This window comes from Adiantum capillus-veneris, chromosome 13, assembly GCF_014529385.1.
Source record: "Adiantum capillus-veneris isolate H3 chromosome 13, ASM1452938v2, whole genome shotgun sequence".
Classification (NCBI taxonomy): domain Eukaryota; kingdom Viridiplantae; phylum Streptophyta; class Polypodiopsida; order Polypodiales; family Pteridaceae; genus Adiantum; species Adiantum capillus-veneris.
In genome coordinates, this window is record NC_140943.1 from 59,396,706 (window position 1) to 59,421,121 (window position 24,416).

The 24,416-nt window shown below is 43.9% G+C and overlaps 1 pseudogene; it reads left to right on the forward strand.

Annotated features, from left to right (window-relative positions):
* Positions 1 to 3,931: 3,931 nt before the first annotated feature.
* On the forward strand, positions 3,932 to 24,111 carry LOC147444083 (uncharacterized; annotated as a pseudogene).
* Positions 24,112 to 24,416: the final 305 nt, after the last annotated feature.

The window sequence follows — 24,416 nt, forward strand, 5'->3', positions numbered from 1 at the left end:
AAAAGCATGCAGCTGCAAAAAGTTGATGTGTTCATTGCAAACTGTTAATATTTCAAAATAGATTTGAAATATTCTCTCTTAAAGATATGCATAGTCATAGTCATTAAGATACATTCCAATCAAAATTTCGTCAAATCCATCTCTTAACTTATCGAGATTTCAAAATCTCTCCAAATACGTGCATTGAAAAAATGGACTTAGTATATATATAATATATGGTATATAGCATAAATAATATATACATATATATATATATATATAGTATAGAGTATAGTTTTTTATTATATTATATTCTATATATACTATAATTATATCATTAGTATACTATACATACTATACTCATACTTAGAGTTATATACTATATAGTTATATTATAATATATATGTTTAAACCTTATATTATATGTATACAATATATAGAGTCATGTTACATTATAGTATAGAGTAAATTTTTTATTATATTATATACTATATATACTATAATTATATCATTAGTATACTATACATACTATACTCATACTTAGAGTTATATACTATTTAGCTATATTATAATATATATTTGAAACTTACATTATATGTATATAGTATATAGAGTTATGTTACATTATATATATATATACACTTAAATAATACATATATATCATATTATATATTTATAGAGTATATACTTATATTACATAGCTATATTATACATTATACATGTAATTCTGAAAAATGCAAAAGTAGTTCTTTGGAATTCTATTTCTCATAGTACATACATAAAAGTGTGCTTGATCACTTAAGTGCATGTTCGTACAAAATGTTTTTCGAGAGCCCAACTTAAGTGTACACAAAAATCCATGTTTGTGAATCTTAATGAGTGATGTGATGTGCAATGAGAGAAAACACATAATAGACGTTTTCAAAATACAAAAAGAATACCATGAATGCATCCGAAACATCCAAAAACCTCAGGATAGCACTTCAAGACGTTGAAATCTGACGTCGCTAGCTCGTGTTATAGCATTTTTAAGCCTAGGTCCATGAGGCCAGTACCAAGGAAATTCATTGCTTAAACTCCAGAAATGGCAAAAAAAGGGGGGGGGGAAGAGCCCCGCCATCATCCGCGCGTTGACGACACCTTCAAAACGCAAAGAAAAAGGGGGAGACAGAGCTCCCCCATCATCCGTGCGGTGGATGATGGGGCGGCTCTTTCCCCCCTTTTTGCCATTTCTATAGTTTAAGCAATGAATTTTCTTGAGAAAATTGAAGTTGAAATACATAATTGTCGTTGACGACACCTTCAAAACGCAAGAAAAAAGGGTGAGGCAGAGCTCCCCCATCATCCGCGCACGTGGATGATAAGGCGGCTCTTTCCCCCACTTTTTTGCCATTTCTAGAGTTTAAGCAACAACGAATTTCCTTGAGAAAATCGAAGTTGAAATACATAATTACCATTGAAGAGACCTTCAAAATGCAACAAAAAGGGGAGGGTAGAGCTCCCCCGTCATCCATGCGCGCGGATGACGGGACGGCTCTTTTCCCCCTTTTGTTTGCCATTTTTGGAGTTTAAGCAACGAATTTCCTTGAGAAAATCAAAGTTGAAATACGTAATTTTTGTTGACGACACCTTCAAAATGCAGAAAAAAGGGGGGAGGTAGAGCTCTCCCATCATCCACGCGCGCGCAGATGATGGGGGAGCTCTGCCTCCCCCTTTTTTTTGCGTTTTGAAGGTATTGTTGACGACAATTATGAAGTCATGCTTTGCATTTTGGAGCTTATTGTTGCGCATGATTTGCATTTGTTGTATAGTAAATAGTATATTGTATACATAGTATATAGTATATATAATATATAGAGTATAAAGTAAATATAGTATATATATAATATAGAGTATATAATATATAGTATAATATAGAGTGTATAGTATATAGTATATAGATTATAAAGTAAATATAGTATATTGAAAATATAGAGTATATAGATTATATAGTATAAAGAGTACATAGTATATAATATATAATATAATATGTATTTAATACATAGTATGGAATATATAAAATATAAAATATAAAATAGAACATATAATATATCGTATTATATAAAATATAGTACTATATACAACACACGATATATAGTATATATATTTTATATAACATATAGTATATAAACTACATATTACATATATTATATATAATGTATACTACATATAGTATATAGACTACATGCTATAGGTAGTACATATACTGCATACTACATATAGTAATATATACTACTTACTACATATTAAAGTATACCACATAAAGTGTTATATACTATAGTTTACATTTTATTGTATATTATGTAAGTAGTATGTAGTCTACTTTATGTAATATGTACTAAACTCTATATTATTGGTTTATATAAACTAAGAACTATATAATATGTGTCTTGTAGATAATGGCACCTAAGAGGGATAGCAAGCAAAGAAAACCTCGAGTCTCTTTAGTGAGCATGAAGCTTAGGTCCCGGCTATATTCCTAAGGGAATTATCGATTAAATGGCCTCATCACGAGCTCGACATACTCCACCCAATAAAAAGAACAGGATTTTTAAAAAATTTGTTTTGATTGATAATGAGGCTCAAGTTGATGAAGACTCCAACAACATCAAAGATGATGTAGAGATCACAGGTAAATTATTAGTGTATGTTATAAATTTATATTGGTGTGTAGTTTGTATTATAAATTTTGCAAGGGTTGATAGTTAAATATAGTGGACTTTTTTTTTTTGGTTGAGAAATTTGGGTGATAAATAACGATACTAAAACTCCTTATATTCCGTTTGGGAGATTAAGAAAGGGTGGACTGGTTCTTTTTAAATTCAGACTATAGATAAAATTTAGTGAACATAATGAGTATTGTTTATTTTTATGTTGGAGACAAGGTCCTTGAATCTCATAAGAGAGCCCTATATAGGGTGTACGTTTTTTTTTGAAAAAGTGGTCTTTGTACAAAGGAGACTCTGGTAAAATTTTTGTAAATCATACACTTGTGACTACCTAATCCTTTTTTTTGGATTGTACATGCTTGTCATTTGTTTTCTCTTTGCATAGACCAATGTGCACATTGAAGATCTTCATGACAATGAAGAAGATAGTGATCAAGAAGGGAATGATGAGAATAAGCATTCCAAACACCTAGGCAAGTAAATTTTGCTTGGCTTGATGAAAGATGTTCTAAGTTTTATGTCAAGAAGGGGACATTGTGTCCTCCTATTCCACTTTGTCGACTCATGGTGCATGAGGCTGTTAGGTTTGCTAGAGATGATGTAGAATGGCTCATTTCCTCATTCTATTTTGTTGGGTATTTAGAAACTATGGGGCATTTTCTTGTGTCGGTTGGGGATTCTAGAGGAGTTACCATTCCCGCGACTGCAGTGGATTTGGAGGAATGGGGACCAGTTTGGCGGGATGGATTGATATCTCAACTTGTGTGGAAGGTGATACCTACACTACATGCTTTTAGATTAATGTAAATTTTATTATGGTTTCAAAAAATGTTTTGTTTTAGGATGGGTTCACTGCATTTATGTCCAAAGAAAGAGCAAAGCTTGATGCACTTGGACTAAATGATGCTGAGAAGAAAATGAGACTAGACAAGGCTCGGGGGGTGCACTTTATAGTCATGTTAATATACCACGTGAGTTCGAAAGAAGGGGTTTTATAATTTCTCACATTAACATAATTTCATTGATAGGTGGGGTTTTTATAATATGCTTATTAAAATTCACAGGAGGGGTCTGTTTATTTGATTTTTCCCAGGACCTCCCTATCATGTGATAATTGAGTCTTTTTCCCAAGACCTACGTTTGCCTTTCCTCTTGCTTGTCACACACAACCACCTACCCAACACCGTCACATTTGTGTGGTATTCCAAGTCATGGCCATCAACCTCTTGAACCTCCCCTCGCCCCCCAAGCTCCATCCACACACACTCTCTCACACACTACTTCACATTGTGATCGGTCTCTCGCTCCAACCATCATCTTTTTGTTGATTGAAAAGAGTATATTCTTGTTGGATATTCATGTGACATAAGCTTTCTCTTGTACAATAGGCGGCCATGTGTGCTTGGCCTTGAATTTAGCGTTTTTTCAAAAGCAAAGGTTCTTTTACTGTGCGTGAGACTTTGGCGCCAACATTTTCTCAAACACAATGCTGGGATTTGTAGTTGTCTATGCATAGCTCTCGATGGGGAATTTTTGATCCTCCAGCGCTCTTTCCATCAGCTCCTTCAGGTCGGTACCCTTACTCTACCCTAACAGCAACATCGCAGGTCCTTTCGTTAACTGCCCTCTCTTGGCATTTTTCTCCAGCAACATTGTCATCTACTATCTACTAGATCAAATGTTTAGCGCTTGGTTGCTTGCATTTTTTTGTGTCATATCAACACAATTGTTTTTTTCAATTTCAGGTTTTCTCTTAGCGATCTAGAATACACTCATTGGTCTTTTGTGGGTGCCAGTTGCAAGACATAGTTGCTTTGTGGAGAGGTTTGTGGGCTGTGATCTAGTCTCGGATAAATGCAATGCTTGACTGCAGGTCTCTCTGTTTTGGCTTGATTGCTTTGTACTTTGAGTTTTTTAACTCCAGCTTCATCGTGTTTGTGATTATTTTAGATCAAAGAGCATCTACTTACTCTTGGCGTGCCGAGTTTTCTTGGACACTATGTTAATTTTTAATCTTACGAGGTGCAAGCTTTACAAGAATCCCTATGCTATTTTTCAGGTAAGTGTACTTACTTGCTTTGGTTGTCTATGTTTTGATAATGTTAAGTTTGCTCAATTAAGTTTGCAAGAAAAGGAGTTTAAACATTCGTTTTTCGATTCTGAGAAACTCAACATTTTGATGTTTAACATTACATAGTCAAACTTAGAAGGGTCTTGAACAATTTGTAAGACTACAAAATTGTATGTTTGTCTCTTTGATCTCCGATCAATAAAGATCTCCCTCCCCGACCTCCTACCATAAGCACCTAGATATGCGCAATAGTGCATAGTGCTACAACATGAAGAATCTGGGGCTTAAAAGAGCCTCATCCTCAGCATAATCTTCTTGAGAAAGCTCCGATCAACATAATCATAGCTCTTTTTAGAAGTCAAGCCATAAAATCACCAATTCCTCATCTTGCATGAAGGTTGAAGTAGAGACCTCTTAGAACATGAAGATCCTTGAAACATTCTCATACTAAAACCATGTTGTGGTATGTATTCTCCCAGCACGTGCCAAAACTAGAATGAGACTTCTACTTGGCTGAAAATGGACTTTTGTAGGACTGATTTTGTATGGGTCAACTACGGCCATGTTTGATGATGCAACGGGCTGATCGAGATGGCTGAAATGGTTGTTCTCCTGGATGAGGTATTTCTACAAAATGTAGCACCTAAGGGAAGTTTTCGACAAAAGAAAAAGGGGGCACCTATGTGGAAAGAGGGCTACTGATGGAACAATATTAGGCTAGCTGATCTGTAGAATGCTTATGAGAGTGCAACTGCTATTAGATGGGGTTTGTAGAGAGTTGGTGCAAAAACATTGGCACTCTAGGATAGACAGAGGCAAGAAAGGGGATCCCGCATGCTCAAAGGGGTAGTGTTATACAAAATGCAAGTCATTGTGGTATAGGTGGGGCTAGAGGCTAACTCTCGCTTGATTTGCTTGTAACTCTTGCTCTTCAATTTCTACTAACTCTGCTTGTAAGTTGCACCAAATGGTGCCACAAAGCCACTGTTCAATTTTAGGTTGTCTTATGAAAGTACTTGTGCCAATGTTAATTGTCAGGTGCAACGAAAGTGTTTTAAGGATTTAGCTCGGATCTAGTACTCTGCACAAACACAAGGGTTACTTTACTTCACTTGAAGAATTGAACTGAACTGAATGAAAGAGAGAGACGCAAAGGACAAGAAAAGAGAGACGACACCGCATGTTGGGTCCCAACCACCCTCAAGGGCCCCCTTGCTCTATTGCCAGAGCAAGTACTTGCTTCATTGACTTGCACAAATACTGGCACAATGATGCTAAATGATGAGATACTGAGATGCTACTGTTACTTGACGCTATTGATGCTACGGGTAGTAGGGTATTGCGGGTACTGGGGAACTACTGGTACTTAGGCATTGCGGCGAGAGTGCGGCGACGATGATGAGGTTGACGATGACGAAGATGACAAGGCTAAAGGCTAAAAACTAAATGCTTCATGCGCTGATTTGCTGGACTCTGAAACATTGGACTGAACTGAAACTAAACGCTAGCTAAACTGATCAAAAAACGCTGGCTGAATTGATGAGAAAACATTGGCTGAATTGATGAGAAAATGTTGGCTGAGCAATGAGTCTTCCCTTCGCTTTTTGCCCTTCTTGTGCTGGCCCACGCCGGCCATATACCCACATAAAGCTTTGGTCGAGAAATTTGTATGATCAGCTTACAATCTATTAAACTACTTGAGTCACTTATTATTATTAAGTGACTCTATAAGAGGTGGTTCACATGCTTATTGTAGCAGGGCTACAGTCACTTCACAGGACAGGCAGTTGGATAGTTAGCTACAGTTGGTCTGGTTCACACTGGACTGACCCTTTGGGCTGGGAGTGACACGTGGTAGGGTACCTACGGTGGTCTAGTGGACATCGTGGCCAGGTCACCACCACCACTCAGTTTGGAGATAGACTTAGCTGGCTGGACATTTATGGGCCGTTGGTGGCTCTTATGGTTGTACATATGAGTAGTCGTGTTTTGGGGGCAGATCTATCTTATCTTGCACGTAGTCGTCTAGAGAGTTTTACACAGAGCACTGCTACACCATCCATGCACATCTGAGCCTCGACACCCTATTTTGTACCTGTGAGTCTTGGGCTGGAGCTGAGTGTGCTGCCACTCTAGAGTCTGTACATGGTCCTTTGAGTTAGTCGAGTCCACATGTTCTGGTCTACTGCTGTGTCTGTTATTATCCATTGTTTCGTGTATTTCATTCTGTTGAGAGAGTTTCTGTTTGTTGAGTGAGATTGTCACGCACATTGCACTGGGGACACCCACACTGTAGAGAGCACGACACATTATCCGCGCTACAGGTGCTCTCATTTTGGCGATCACGGTGGGACCTCAACTGAAGTCTCACTCTGTTGAGTAGCTGGTTTCTTCGCTTCGCCTGTGCAGCCTGTTGGTCGCTTCGCCTGTGCAGCCTGTTGGTCTGGTCCAGTTTCACCCTTGATAGCTTAATCTAGCTGGTCTAGTCTCTCGCCTTGCTGGCCTGGTCCCCTCTCGCCCTAGTCCAACTTGCCTCGTCTCTGGTCTAGACCCCTCGACCCTGGTCTAGTCCTCCTCGTCCCTCGTCCCTGGTCCAGCTAGTCTAGTCACTCGTCTGGTCTAGTAGGGTCTAGACCAGTCTTCAGCCAGTTCAAGGTTCTCTTGCCCAAAGCTTGGTTGGATTGGAGGTCACTGCATGACACATACAAGGAGGTCAGTTGAGCGTCAAAGCCCACTACTGAGCCCTCTGAAGTACTATCACAAAAGACGACCTTTGATACCTTGTAGAAATCCTTCAACCTCATCACCTATACCTCCACATATCACATCACCCATTCCTTCATCAGGTCCCCCATCTTCGCGATCACCTTCTCCAGAAAAGCTCTCTCCTATTCTTCTACAACAAGCTATTGTGCAACAGACTCAGCAAGGAATCATGGAGCCACTAGCTAGTGTTTTGGCCAAAGTGAACATCAAGTTCCCTACATTCAAAGGGTTGTCTTCAGAAGATGCTGACGACCATGCAAGGAGATTTGTATCTCTCTGTAGGGGACGTGGGCTGAACAGAGAAGATGCTTACTTAGTACTATTTCCATCCACCCTGGATGGCCTAGCAGATAAATGGTACAGCCAATTTGCAGAGAACCATTTTGTAACTTGGGCAGCCTTAAGACAGTAGTTCTGTGCAGCTTTTAGGCCAGGTGACTACCAAGAGAAGGTGTTGGATGAGTTGGCCAACATGGTGCTCAAACCTGAGGAGACTTTTGCGGAGCTTATGACGAAAACTAAGTCGCTGGTGGCCAAGCTTCCCCAACAACTCGGTGAATTCATGGTTAAAAAGTGGGTGGAGAAGGCGCTTCCCAAAACTTCTCAGCAAAAACTCCGAGAGAGTCTCCGACCCGACGCCACTCTCGACGAGTTCATCGCAGCTGCTACTAGAATAGAGGGAGCTAGGAAGCTCTTCAACAACTCTCCTCAAATAGATACTCCCTCTGTGTTCTCGGAAGGTAGTCCTACTGATCCTTTAACTTCTTTACGTAGGGAACTGGAAGCCCTAAAGCTACAACGAGCTCTTCAAGAGGAGAGGTCCTTCTCTCTTAGACAAGAGAAGCCTACACATAATGAGGCATTGGAACAGATTAAGCGCGAGTTAGAAGAGCTCAAGTGTCAGTAAGAGACTAAGGCTATGGTTTGGTGTAGCTCATGCCGCTCTCCAGGGCACCCACCACAGGAATGCCCCCTTCGGTTTTACTGCCACTTCTGTGAAAAAGCTGGACATGAGGATAAGGATTGTTACTACCTCAAGGGATTGCGTCAAATACAACAAAATCTTGGTCCTTCTCTCCAACAAGGGCTAGCACCTGCATCCAACATGGTCTCACCCTATGGCCATCAAACCAGTTGCCTCCTCTGCTGACAACACCCCCTATGCAGCAAGGTATGCACAACAACTTTGCACCCCACAGTTTTTATCATGCCAGTACTCCCTCAGTTCCCCAAAGTTTCTACACCTCAGCCTCAAATTCTATGCAGCAACCACCTCGTCCCCCGTTTCGTCCTTCCAATCGGCCCATACTCTGCTACAGATGCGGAGAATATGGGCATTATCAGAGCAAGTGTCCTTTACCCGAGGGGTCCCCTCCTTGTCGTCATTGCCCTGATTCGAAGGATCACTACAGTAAAGATTGTCCCAGGCAAAGGGCATCCACGTCTTCAGGCTCGACTCAGAACCAACCCGAATTCACCTTTCCGAAGATAAATTTGATTACTGTGAACACCATGCCTCAACCTTCACCTGCTACTCATGTGGTTAAGCCTCTGCAAGTGGAGGAGCCTGCTGGTGTCCTTACTCGGGCACAAAGAGCAGCTCTTGGTCTCAGTCTACCCACAGGTCCACCTCGCCAGTCTCCACTTCCTCACTCTGGTCTACCTGACCCAAAGGACAAGTCCTTCCCAATTGCTCAGAGCAAACCAACTTCCTTGTTATCTGACATTGATGGAGCCTTCTTAGAAGCAGTGGCTGACTTGGAACAGATTAAGGTCACAAAAGGAGCCCAGTTCGAAGGCGCCAAGCCCACAGCAGAAGCCATCTTGAAAAATACTTTTCAGCAGGTGTCACTATACGACATGCTAAGGCTTGATGCAACACTTAGAAGTGACACCCTGTTAGTCATCCAGTCTCTGTACCCGGGGGCTGGGCCTAGTGGCGGGCACCTCCCTGTACAGCCCTCAGAGTCCTATTTGATTTCCTATCCATCTGCTCCCCTCACCGATTATAAAAGTCCTCGCCTCACTGTATCTATTCTTGGGCACCAGCTATCCGGCGTCATCGTTGATGGAGGATCTGGAATCAATTTGATGCCTGAATTCACTATGATGGCCTTAGGTCTAAAGCCTACCCGACCTGCTCCTTTCACTGTTACATTGGCTGATCAGAGAACAGTCTACCCAGTGGGCATAGTCGACAAGGTGCCTCTGAAGGTACAAGATTTCACTTTTAACTTGGATTTTGTGTTAGTTAATCTTCCCCTGGTAGAGGGAGGTTATCCCTTGCTGATTGGTAGGCCATGGCTGCGACATACGAAAGCACTTCACTACTGGGGAACCGACGCCATGTGGATACATACTCCTGGCTCTCCAATGCAACAAATTCGTCTCGAAGGAGGTATGGATCCGGTCGTTCAGCATAGCTCTTTGTCAGTATAGTCCAACCCTGACTTGGACCAGCCGGTCCCTCTTGATGGGTCCGATGAAGACTTACTGCAGTGGTTAGAAGCCACCTCTTCGATGCAATGCTATGTAGTCTCTCTTCAACCTTTGCCAACAGATTCACCCTATCCCCCTGATCCTACATCTGAAGCTACACCTGAGACCAAGAATCCCAGTCAGCCAAGTGAGCCAGAACCAAGTGGACCAGTCTCAAGTGAGTCAGAACCAAGTGGACCGGTCTCTGGTGCCCATCCTTCAGAGGGTCCCTTGATGGAAACCGTCGGCCTGGGTGAGCCTATAACCCACCATAGAAGGGGAAAAAAGTCTCCCTTGCAAGAGTTGGCCAACACCCCAGCTCCCTCCTTAGCCTCTACTCCATCTGACTCTCCACCCATGCCGGAGCACTTTGAGGTATCTGAGGATTTACCATTTGCAGAGCTTCCATCAGGTTGGTTGCAGGAAGAGTATGCTGATTTCAACATTGATCAGACGCCAGCTCATAATGTCCAAAGGCTAACAGAGGCGGCACAATCTTCTCCACCTGACGCAGCCTCGACCATTGCACCGCCTGACCCTGTCAGAGAGGTCAACCTAGGAGGCCCTGACAGCCATCAGCCCATCTTATTAGCCACTTGGTTATGGGATCACCCCGCTCTACTCGACCTGGTAATCTCCTTCGTGCGCTCTTTCAAAGATGTGTTTGCCTGGTCTTACCACGATTTAGAAGGAATCCCAGCAGAGCTAGGAGTCCACACAATTCCTCTGGTTGAGGGGGCTAAGCCGGTCAGAGGACGTGCTTACAAACTGAATCCCAAGTATGCAGAAGCAGTCAAAATCGAGTTGGAAAAAATGCAAGAAGCAGGTATTATTGTACCAGTAGAGCACTCAGAATGGTTGTCTCCTATGGTTATTGCCCCAAAGAAGCAGTCCAACAAAATTCGAGTTTGTGTCGACTATCGAGCTCTGAATAAGGTCACAATCCCGGATGGATTTCCGACACCTTTTACTGAGAGAGTCCTTGAAGATGTCGCTGGCCATGTACTGTATAGTTTTATGGACGGGTTCAGCGGCTACAATCAGTTAGGAATACATCCTGACGACCAAATCAAAACAGCTTTTGTGACTCCCTGGGGTATTTTCATCTACACTAGAATGTCTTTTGGGCTTAAAAATGCACCGCCTTCTTTCAATCGCATAGTATATCTCATCTTTTGTCTTGTGCTTACTGATCACCTTCGCATATTCATGGATGACTTTTCCACCTTCTCGGGTGCTCAATGTTCGACCCTAGTAGAAAATCTAAAGAAGCATCTTGCTCAGCTCTTTGCAGTCTTCCTCAGGTGCAGAGAGGCACGTTTGAAGCTCAATCCGAACAAATGTCATTTTTTGGTCACAGAGGGCACACTGTTGGGCCATGTGGTGTCTGCTCAAGGTTTGGCATCGGATCCAGAGAAGATAGTGGCCATCTTGAAGTTACCTCCTCCCATAAATCCCAAAGGTGTTCAGAGCTTTGTGGGCCACACCGGCTATCATCGCAGGTTTATACGTATGTATGCACAGGTGGCTCAACCATTGACCCGGCTCACCAGTGCTGCTGTTCCCTTCCTGTGGTCAACACCTGAGGCCGAAGCATTTGCATACCTCAAAAAACGTCTCACTGAAGCGCCTATTCTAGTTGCCTCGGATTGGGCCCTACCTTTTCATGTGCATACAGATGCCAGTCTGCTGGCTGTGGGTGCTGTGCTGACTCAGCCTAGCAAAGAGTTCAACTTGGATCGCCCTGTACATTATGCAAGTCGCCTGCTCACCAAAGCAGAGCGAAACTATAGCACCACAGAGAGGGAAGGATTGGCTATAGTGTATGCTCTACACAAATTTCGTCACTATTTGCTAGGGGTCCACTTCACAGTTATCACTGATCACCATGCCTTGGGCTATCTGCTTAATAAGCCACAGGTTGCAGGTCGAGTATGGCGATGGCTCCTCCTATTCCAGGAGTTTGATTTCGAAGTGGTACTCCGTCCTGGTAAGCATCATGTAATGGCTGACCATCTCTCTCGCATTTACACAGGCGAAGAAGCTACCGGGATTGCGGATGACTTTCCAGATAGCAGTCTTTTTTAAAAAAAAAAAACACCCGAATGGTACGGCGAGGTCCTACATTTTCTATCTACTGGGCTGTACCCAGAGTGGGCATCCCCACTGCAAAAGAGGAGATTGCTGTTGAAGTCCAGGCCTTTCACTCTGATCGGGGGCCAGCTCTACAAAGCGGGACCAGATGGTGTTTTGAAGCGTTGTGTCTCGCCTCACGAGGTGGAGCATATTCTGGAGGATGCCCACAATGGTCCCACTGGTGGCCATTACCTTGGTCACATCACTGCTCAGAAGATACTACAGAGTGGTCTGTGGTGGCCCTACATCTTTAAGGATGCAATAGCATATTCTAAGGTTTGTGATGTGTGCCAGAGATGTGGGCCGAAGCCGAGTAAGCAATCCAACCGTCCTTTGCAGGTATCGATGGCGTGGCTACCTTTTGAGAGATGGGGTTTGGACTTTGTGGGACCAATATATCCCCCGGCTCAACCAGGTAATCGCAAATATCTGCTAGTGGCTACAGACTATGCAACAAAGTGGGCAGAGGTACTAGCGACAGTAGATTGCACCGGCAATACAGTGGCCAAATTTTTATATGAAAATATGTTATGCAGATTTGGATGTCCCTTAGAGATCACCAGTGATAGAGGCAGTCATTTTGTCAATGACATGATCTCAAATTTGCTGGCCAATTACAAGATTTTTCATCGCAAGTCGTGCTCTTATTACCCTAGAGCCAATGGACAGGCCGAGAGCACCAACAAGGTTCTGATCGCTCTACTGAGGAAAGCATGTCATCTCCATCCAGCATCGTGGGCTCAGGCTGTGCACGGCACTCTTTGGGCATACCGCACATCTTTCAAAGCAACAACGAATCAAACGTCTTTTCAACTCGCTTTTGGTTTGGAAGCCATAGCTCCATTTGAGTTCAACTCCGGTTCCCCTAGGGTGGGCAGTCTGCGTGCAAGTTGGGGCATGGAATCTGCCTCTATCTTCCGTCTCACCTTATTGGATGAAAGCCGCCTTTTAGCTTCTCGTGCTCTCCAAGCGGAACAACTTCGTCGCAAAGCGTGGCATGATCGCCACCTCAGAAAGCAAAAAATTACGCAAGGCACATTGGTGCTACTCTATCAGGCAAAATATTTGAAAAAAGCAAAGAAGCTGGTTCCAGCTTGGCAAGGGCCCTTTAGAGTATAGGAGGTTTTGCCACAGGGGGCTGTCCAGTTAGTCACTTTGGAAGGCGTCCCTTTGCCACTGGTAAATGGTTCCAGAATCAAGTGCTATTACTCCTCTGAGTAAAGGGTCCGCAACTATCCCTCCATCTGTAGGTTCTATGTCCCATCTCTCTCCTCCCCACTACCTTTCCATCAGAACGGGTGTTTTGTTACTGTCTCAGTTATGCTCTCCTCACGACTAGCTTTCCACCAGAATGGATGCTCTGTTTGTTACTGTCTCAATTTCTGCTATGTCTTGTTATTTGCGGTTAAGTATTAAGGTCCTTCCAGTTAAGCTTTCAGTCAAGCTTCTCGTCGGAGTGGTTTTGTTCAGTTTGACAAGTGGAATCTGCTTGGGGACTCTTGGGGACTCTGCTTAGATGGCAATTGGGATAATGAACAAGGTGTAATCAAGGAATTGACTTGATGAGACTCCCAATGACATACTGTCTAGGGGAAGAATATGGCAGAGTTTATGTCAAAGAACTTTGATTCCAATAGCAAAAAAATCCCTTGGTGCCATTAAACTTTCAGCTTTGCTGTAGAACCTTAATCTCCTAATGAGTCAAAATTCCCCTCCCTTTTATCTGCTCGAGATTTGTAGCTGCTCAAAAATTAGCACTTTGAACTTCTCTTTGCTTCTGCTATCACTTTTATCACCTTGTGCCGAGTGTGATTGTTGCGCCCTACCTATCCCAACCCCAAACCCCTCGTCCCTAACCTCTCCGCAAACACACTCATCCCTACTCTATACCAACCCCTTGCAGCTACCCTCCCTTACTTCCCTCGCCCTTACCTGCCCTCAACCCCCTAGCCCCTACCCACTATCTCCCCCCTCGCCCCTATCCACTTATTCCCCCTAGCCCCTACCCACTATCTCCCCCCTCGCCCCTATCCACTTATTCCCCCTCGCCCCTACCCACCCTCCCCCTCGCCCCTATCCACTATTTTCCCCCTCGCCCATACTCACTCTCTCCCCCCCTCGCCCCTATCCACTTATTCCCCCTCGCCCCTACCCACCCTCCCCCTCGCCCCTATCCACTATTTTCCCCCTCGCCCATACTCACTCTCTTCCCCCCTCGTCCCTATTCACTTATTCCCCCTCGCCCCTACCCACCCTCAACCCCCTCGCCCATACCCACTCTCTCCCCCCTCGCCACTACCCACCCTCAACCCCCTCGCCCATAACCACTCTCTCCCCCCTCGCCCTTATCCTCTAAATATCCCTCGACCCTACCTCCCTCGCCCCTATCCTATACGCATCCCTCGCCCTTAACATACCTAAACCCCTCGCCTAATTCCGCCTGCATCCATCGATTAGCAATCAGAACCCATCGTTTTCAATCCATCGCGTGCTTTAAAACAGCCATAGCTTTTTAACTCCACATCCGCTGCCTCCATAGCTTTGCAAGGACAAGCTATTCGTTTCTTGCATATTCAAGCTTTTTCAGAGTTAGCACTGCACACTGCAGATTGACACAACCAGGAATTCTCTTTACAATGGCTGGAACAAGCAAGCAAGTAAGGAAAAAAAAAGCTCTCTCTCCAGAGAGGCCACCTGAGACATCCCAAAGTTCTGCAGAGGCAGAGGATGTGGATACGTCCAGCCATGGCCTCACTGATGTGTCCTCCACTGATCACAGTGATGAAAATTACAAGCAGTCCGAATCAAGCGAGTCTTCGAGCAACGAGGAAGAGGAAGAGGATGATGAAGAAGAAGCTGTAAAGAACCAAAAGAAGAGAAAAGCCATCAGGCAGGTACTGGGTCATCCAATTCCTCGGCCTCCTTCTTCCAAGACCCAAACCAAGTTCACATTGAACTTCCATCTGCAGCAGCCTCATCCGTCGCTTCGAGAAGTCCTATCAAAAGACCAGCTACACAAGCTAGGATTGTCAGCATTAGCAGACATCGATCTGCCTTCGGATATTCCCATGGATATGGTGCATGCACTCCTCAAGTTTTTTCCCCAGGTCAGAGGACACCCATTGAGTGCTACACGAATAGGTAACGCCTTGGGGATGACAACTTTTCCTGCAGTGAAACCGGCTACACGCACCTATTCCCAACTTTCGAAAGATGCGACAATCGAGGCATGCAAAGAACTACTCAGTACGAATCATGCTGGCTATGCAAGGAATAAACAGCTCTGGTCCATTTTCAAGTATTACTTTTTGGTCAGAGATCCGAAAGTCGGCAAGGGCAAGGGCAAGGCCAGATGTGACGTGCCTACTATATTCTCACACTGCGAAGGCCTATACTGCCTCATCCACACCATCCCATGTGGCTTTTATCAAATTTTATTTACCTCTTTACAGTCTCGGGCTAAAAGATTCAGAGCTCAGGTGCAATCTGTGCAATCTAGCTTTCAATGCTTCGCAGCTCCGATGTTGGCCTGGGTGATTAATATACCTGTTAGTCCTATGGATGTGGATGCTACTATGCAGCGTAAAAGCTGTAAGAAAAAAGGGAAAGATATTGAAAAAACAATGGATCTATCTGAAAAGCCAAAGAAAAAGAGGGCAAAGGTAGTGAAGGACACAGTAGCATCTTTAGTATCCCTGCCAGTCTCCGAAAGCCAACAGCTTCGAGTGAAGCAACCAGTTCGACGTTCCTCGCATACGGTCACTACTGATTCGATGGTAAGTTCAGGTGGTCCAGATCACACTATGCATGTCACAGCTGTGACTTCTACAGTGTGTGTTCCTCTCTCTACTGCCGCTATTTTTACACCTACCACAGTGACTAGCTCCCATGTCCCAGTGGCAATTGCTTCTTCTCCTATGCCTAGTCCTGCGGCAACCACTCCTACCATCTCTACTTCGACAGAGAGGCATGCGCCTAGTCCAGAGAGGCATGCTCCTAGTCCACCGCAAGCAGTGCCACTTGTCACACCAGTCCCACCAGCAGTCCCACCAGCAGTCCCACCAGCTGTACCACTCTCCAGATCTCTTCACCCTGACACTATTACAAGACCTTCTACAGGATCGGACTCTACATCATTTTTTCGGCTATCGGAGGATATATTGCAGGAGTCTAGGCAAGCCATTGCCACCATTGAGCTGGGAGCAGAGCGTTTAGCAGCCACACACCAGCGTCACGCAGCTACTTACGCAGCTATGGAGGGCGCTCTGAAGGTTGCTGAGAGCGCCATCGCGGATAGGGATGCCACTATTTTCACACTCCAACAGGCCCTGAAATTAAAGTCTCAAGTGATTAGTGACCTTCAGAATCAACTCCAAGGATTTAGAGAATTGCTGTTACAGGAAAATAGGGCAACGCAGCCTACGATGATGGTAATGGGATATGGGTGGACTGGAGCAGGTACACCAGTGCAGCAGGCAGCAACGGGTCCTTCTCAACAGTTTATGGGACTTTACTCACAGACTCCAGTTCCCGTTCAGTACTACAACCAACAACAACAGTATCCTCCTCCTCAGGGGTTTCAGTCTTCACCATTGCATCAGATGCAAAATATGACTTGTTGTAATGGAGTTGTTGGAGCACATTGGCATGGCTGTGTTACTCGACGTCCTCAGTACACTACAGGACAGGTGCTACCATCGGCTCAGCAGCAGGTGGCTAGTCATTTCTTAGGAGACACACTTACTGACAGGAGAGCTCGCATACAGCAAGGCCCCACAATCGATTTGATGGCCCCACCTCCAGAAGCTGATCCTTCGGATGCAACAGTAGCCACCACTCTATCTCTTGGATGACAGATCCAGGAACTCACCATTGTACATACTAGTAGTTTTCTTTCAAAGTTTCAATCTTCCTCTCACCGAGACGGTGAGCGGTCTTGTGGCGGGCAACCTGTAGCAGGGCTACAATCACTTCACAGGACAGGCAGTTGGACAGTTAGCTACAGTTGGTCTGGTTCACACTGGACGGACCCTTTGGGCTGGGAGTGACACGTGGTAGGGTACCTACGGTGGTCTAGTGGACATCGTGGCCAGGTCACCACCACCACTCAGTTTGGAGATAGACTTAGCTGGCTGGACATTTATGGGCCGTTGGTGGCTCTTATGGTTGTACATATGAGTAGTCGTGTTTTGGGGGCAGATCTATCTTATCTTGCACGTAGTCGTCCAGAGAGTTTTACACAGAGCAATGCTACACCATCCATGCACATTTGAGCCTCGACACCCTATTTTGTACCTGTGAGTCCTGGGTTGGAGCTGAGTGTGCTGCCACTCCAGAGTCTGTACATGGTCCTTTGAGTTAGTCGAGTCCACATGTTCTGGTCTACTGCTGTGTCTCTGTTATTATCCATTGTTTCGTGTATTTCATTCTGTTGAGAGAGTTTCTGTTTGTTGAGTGAGATTGTCACGCACATTGCACTGGGGACACCCACACTGTAGAGAGCACCCACGCTACACTTATATGCTTAAGTGACTATATTGTGTAAGCACGTCTTGCTAGAAGCTCACAAGGGTGCCAGGCTAGGTCCTAGGCTAAGACTAATGCTAGACTATAGCAGAAGCATGTCCATGTAGCCCAAGTGAAGTGCACATGTGATGGAAGGGTTGCTTGTCAACGGAAGTGGATACACACTATATGTGAATGCGAATGCAGAAGAGGTTTAGGGATCCTTTCTCCAACTCCTTCCATATCTGCATACAAGGCAAGTAAATCTTGTATTCAAGATCTGGATTTTTGTGTATCCGATGTCGATCTTTGTTCAAAGACATAGCGATGAAGATGGGAGATTGTAATGGATGCTTGATATTGAGGGTGTTGAGAGGCTTATAAGTCCAAGGTAGGGACACGAAGCTTCTTTAAGGACAAAAAATTGAGAGCGGTTCATTGGGTTCTCGGTTCTGCTTGGGTCCTTGGTGGTTCTTCCCTTGAGTTCGCGAAGCCGAAGCACACACAAAGCTCTGATACCAATGTCAGGTGCAGGGATGTGAAGCTTCTTCTATAGAAAAAAATTGAGAGAGGTCCTTGGGTTCTTGATTCTTTCCTTGAGTTCGCAAAGCTGAAGCACGTCCAGAGCTTTGATACCAATGTCGGGTGCAACAGAAGTGTTTAAGGATTTAGCTTGGATCTAGTACTCCACACAAACACAAGGGTTACTTTAATTCACTTGAAAGAACTGAATTGAACTGAATGAAAGAGAGAGACACAAAGAGAGAAAAGAGAGACGACACCACACGTCAGGTTCCAACCACCCTCAAGGACCCCCTTGCTCCGTTGCCAGAGCAAGTACTTGCTTTATTGACTTACACAAATGCTGGTAGAATGATGCTAAATGATGAGAGGCTAAGATGCTATTGTTATTTGACGCTACTGATGGTATGGGTACTGGGGTACTGCGGGTACTAGGGAACTGTTGGTACTTAGGCACTGTGACGATGATGCCCGATGATGACAAGGCTAAAGACTGAAAACTGAATGCTTCATGCCCTGATCTGCTAAACTCTAAAATGCTGGAATAAACTGAAACAAAATGCTGGTGGTGGCTGAACTGATCAAAAAACGATTTTGATGAGAAAATGCTGGCTGATCTTTAGGGGCTTCTAAGGGCTGAAAAATAGCTTGCAAAATAGCCCTCTTTAGGTGATAACAATAAGGAAATGGATGGCCCGTGGCCAAGAAAAAATGCCGATTACCTCAGTTATTCCAATCCAATAATGCAAGCCCTTTTTGGTTGGAAAGGTACTCACTTTTAAAGAGGTTACCATGATGGAAACATAGCACAATATGCCTCGTTCTCTCTGCAAGGGGAAATATAGACATATGGAGCTTCTCTGTGTAAGAAACGCAACAAACTCCACAAAATGTTGGCTAAAATTCCAGCTCAAATCAGAAAATATTAGACCTCTTCAAACACACTACAAAGTTCGGCAAGCTTTAGCAAGGTCTCACCAAATTCTACTAGATGAGAAATCACCCAAGTGCAATCAACAAAGGTACAAGTAATTATGTAGAAATATATTCGATGCCATAGGATAATGAAGGTCCACCTAGTGGAAGCATGTATCAGAGTACACACTTGGAAAACGTAGCCCCCTTTTAAAGTATGCACTCTCATGACATGAGAAAACACACATAGAGAGTTAGATTTAGTATCACCCCCTTTTCCTCCTGCCCACCGCTTGCCAAAACACTACGTAGAGGCTTCCAAAGGCTGAAAAAAAGCTTGCAAAACCACCTCTATTTAGTAGATGACAATACTTGATGGATGCCCTCTCTGCCTAGAGAAATCATCTATGTGCAATCAACAAAAGTACACATAGCAGATGTAGATAGGTATCCGATGCCCTAGGCCAATGAAGATGTTAGAGTTCATGCATCTCTCTGTATTCATCCAGTTCGTCCCAGTTTTTCCCAGGGATGTGTTAGGGAGTGAGGGCTGATTTGTGGCTGTACTCGGCCAGTGTGAGGTTGTTTTCACATGCCAGGATGTGTTTGTTGGGTTGGTGGATAGTTGCCCGCCCCAGGCTCTTGGGAGTATAGAGGAGTACTTGGGGAGAGTAGTGTGCACAGAGGCCCTTGGGTGCAGGGCACTTAGGGGCAGCCCTAGGAGGGGTGATGGGCAAAGGTTCCAGATCAGCCAACGTTTTTGGTTCAAACTAGACATCGTTTTTGGTCTAGATCAACCAGCAATTTCGCTACAGATCAGCCCCACATTCTCCCATTCAGCCCCAGCGTTTGTCATTCTCAATAGTAGGGCAATGCCACCGGCAGTGATGGGCAGCAAGGGTTCTACCTTGCGTTTTTCATGTCAGGGCATCTATGAGGAGACTCAGTGATTATCCAAACGAGGTGATAGACTTTGACAAAGGTTTTGCCCTACCTAAGCCCTAAAAACCTCTGAAGCAGTATACCTCACCTTTAAAGGGAAGCAAGAGAGCTAGCAATTTATATCAGTTGAGATCGCAAGCACTTGAGGAGCATAGCGCTTTTGCAAAGCACAGATCAGCCTAGTGTTTTTGCAGAGGAGCATCCATCGCCAGATTCAGCCCAGCATACAGATTAGCTTAGCGCTTCCATTTGGCAATAGATTAACCGAGTGTTTTCACTTTTTAGCCCCTTCCCTCATTGGATGTGGCACAGATCTGCTAACTCTCGTCACTCTATTGCATCTCGGACTTTCTAGCAGCCCATTCAACCTCTGCTTGGGCATTCCCTTGCCGCATTGAGTGCTCCCATTGCTGCCCATCATTGGCTTCATCATCAGCTGTGTTCTCAGCTCTATATCTTGCATCAGATCTGGTGCGTTTTGCATGCCAAACTTGCATTTTTGCAGCCAGCTTTCAGCCCTTCATTTGTCTCACATCAAGAGTGCAAATCAGCCCCAGATCTTCACTTGGCGGACATTAGAAATCCCACATCAAGACGGATCCAAAGGTGCATCAAATCAGTCCCAGAGGTGCTTCATTTCGAAGAGTTACCATTGCGACATTTCCCATTTGAGTTAGTAGAGTCCGCATTTGAGGTATTGCATGGTGTACATTTGAGTGGGTAGGGGTTCTTGGGGGGAGCAGTGTGCACAAAGGTCCTTGGGTGCAGGGTGCCCCTAGGGGGCAGCCCTAGGAGGGGTGATCCACAGAGAGTCTAGAAGATCAGCTAACATCTTTGGCTCAGATCAACCAGCGTTTTTGGTCCAGATTAGCCAGCGTTTTTTCTGTAGATCAGCCCCACATTCTCCCATTCTCCCCAGCGTTTGTCATCCCCAATAGCAAGCCAATGCCATCGGCAGTGATGGCCAACAAGGGTTCTACCTTGTGTTTTTCATCCTAGGTTTGTACGAGGAGATGAGGTGATCATCCACATGAAAATCACCACATGAGGTTCACGCACGGAGTGGAAGTGTCCCATTGCCTCTAGATGGGACGATGCCATGAGGCTGGCAAATTTAAAAACGTAGGCCCCTTTGAAGGTATGCACCCTGTTGAGATGTGCGAAAGCACAAAGGGTAGGGTAGATTCGGTATCAACCCTCCTTCCTTCTACCCACCGCTTACCAAAACCTATTGTAGGAGCTTCTAAGGGCTAAGAAACAGCTTGCAAAAAAGCCCGCTTTAGGTGATGACAAGATGGAAATGGATGACCCCTTGGCCAAGCAAAAATGTAGACTACTCCACCACCTTCTAGCTGAAAAGGTATAGGTAACCTCTTTGCCAAGCAAAAACGATGGTTGCTCCACCACTTTCCTCTTAAAGTATGCAAGAACTTCCTAGCTAATGCAAGCACTATTGGAGAGGTTACTGGGACAAAATGAGATGTAGTATGCCTTGCCTCTTGTGCAAGGGGAAAAGTAAGCAGATATAGATTCTTCACATGACAAACACTTCTAGTTGGATGAAGTAGAGAGAAAGCTGGCTATCATTGGCAATCATCATGTTGCCCCCATGCTAGCATTTTTTGCCTTCCTCTCTCATTGCCATATGTAGACCAAAATCTACCTGCATTTTCCCTTTGACTGCCATCATGCTCTCTTGGCTACCATAATGCTTGCGCTTTGGCTCCCTTCATCTGTTGCTCCTTGTCTATCATCAACATCATCATTCTCTACCCCCATCGCCTAGGGTTAGGAGGCGACTCTTAGCCATATCTACAGCCATATTCAGCCCTAAATCAGCCCATATGATCTGCACTTTCAGCAGGTGTAAGTCAAGATTTAGATTAGCTTGCAAGTTAGATTGAAGGAACCATAACACATCAACAGTTAGATTGCGAGTTTGTGCAAAGCATATATCTTGTGTGCTCTTATCTCTTCTAACGCACCTAACAAACTCCACAAGCTGAAAATGTAGCTCAAATCAGCTAAGATCAACCCTCTTCACATGCATCACAAGGATCAACAAGCTTTGGTGAGGTCTCACTATTATCACCACCTGCTAGCTGTATGAGATAGAGAGCATGCTAGCTATCATTGGCAATCATGAGGCCACCCCCATGCTAGCATTCCCCCCCCTTCCTCTCTCATTGCCATCTGTAGACCTAGGGTTAGGAGGAAATTCTTAGCCATTCATCAGCCATATTCCCATCATATCAGCCTAAATCAACCTAAATCAGCCCATAAGATCTATGTTTTCAGCATCTATAAGTCAACATTCAGATCAGCCTAAATCAGTCCATAAGATCTGTGTTTTCAGCATCTATAAGTCAACATTCGCCTAAATCAGCCCAAGAGCTGTATTTTTAGCATCTATAAGTCAACATTCAGATCAGCCATATTTAGCCCACCATATCAGCCTAAATCAGCCCATAAGACGTGCGTTTTCAGCATATATAAGTCAATATTGAGATCATCCATATATCACCATCCAAATCAGCCCCAAAGGTGCCCTTCTAGCTGTGAGAGAATTTTTTACGTAGATACTGTTTCACTAATGTTTTTATCAGTTTCTTGGTGCAAGAGATTTTATTTGATTCTTATGCTATTGCTTCAATGCTTTCTTGCCATGCCATGTCACCAATTAGGTTTAGGGTTAGGGTTTGAACACTGCAATTAGGGTTTTAGTTTCAAAATTAAGGTTGGGTTTTCTAAGATTAGGATTTTAACCAATTGATTAGGGTTTCACTTTCCATATTATCAACTAGCGACAACAATTATGTAATTATGCACATGTTTTAACTTTGTTTCTTGCTTTTTGAGCATTAACAAATAAAATGAATGTTTGTTTTTGACAAGGTTACATGTTTAATTTGATATGGCATCAAAAGCTCGCATCAAGGTCTTTGAGTATGGAGTTGATGAGAAGAATCTTTTGGGCTATGTTAGAGCAGACCTTGATTGTACTTATAGTGCTATACGCCAAGAAATTGTGCAAGATGGCATTGTCAGTCAAGAATTTGATTTTGTCATCAAAGATGAAGATGATGATGAACTTTGCACATTGAATTTGACACAAGAGGAGCGTTGGCAAGTAGAAAACAAGACAGTTGGTATCAAAAGGTTGGTAAGCACAGTTGAGCAAAGCGGATCGTCCAAACGTGTTTGTAGAAGCATGAATGATACCAAGGAAGATAGTGCTATGGATGTAGTGGAAGAAGGATGTGAAAGGGTGCAAAGTTTTGAAGGTGGTGAAGTGCAAGGCAATAACATGCTTAAAAGTCTTTTGTTAACAAGATCATCTCTTGAGCTTTGGAAGGCTCAATGTGAGAAGACTCGAAAGAAATTGAGGGAGCGGAATCCACCTAGGGATGATAATTTTGAGCTTGCTACCGAGGATGTCAATAATAATCCAGTGATTCGAGTGTGGTGTCATGAGTGTAGGAGTGCTTATGGAACCGGAACAGGTGGAGGAAAGCAATCAGCATACTCATGCTTCTCCAATTTCTTGAGATATCACATTCTAGAGAGTATAGGACATCAAAAACGATACTTAAGCAATAGAGGGCTAAAAATGGAAGTAGAAACAATGAACAAGGGTACAAACAAGGAAGAAGATGTTTGCAATGATGCATTGACAATATTGGCATTTTTTTTAAAGATACTCTTTTCTTTGTTCATGTAGGAGCTAAATTTCAGCTGGTTGAACCTACTTTAAATGGATATAAGGACAAAAGTATTGTCAAAGTGGAATGCCAGTATGATGGAAAGTGGCTACATTTGTGTCCTCGAGGTAGTGACTTGCAAACCATCTTAACACAACATATCCAAGCAAAATCTCACATCACAGCATGGTCAAAAAAGCCATCGGATCATTCATCTATGTTCTTGTCTGGGACACGTGGACGACCTAAAAAGCTTCCTGGAAAAGATGCTCGCCAACAATCTTTGTCTTCTTTCCTCACACAATGCAAAGGGCAGCCTCCAAATGCCTCAGGTGATTCATGCTTGTTTTCATCGCATTTGACGTTGGAAGCACACATTGAATATTAATGGTGACATTTGTATAAAGCCCTTCTTACAAGATCAGTTGATGGGACATGAATGGTTTTGTGAGCCCTATACCAAAATGACATTGCATGATGGGTCCATGACCTTTATGGTAGATGGATGTTTTAGACACATAGATTGTTTGCGGATCTCGGCATCAAACATACCCTTTCAAGATTATATGTGTGACCATTGCAAGAAGATCCCAATGTGCGATGATTTTCGCATGAGGCTTTATAGAGAGAATAATTCTCTTGAAAAGAGAGGAGATAGGCAGACCGGGAAAGGAAGGAGATTAGATTATCTTT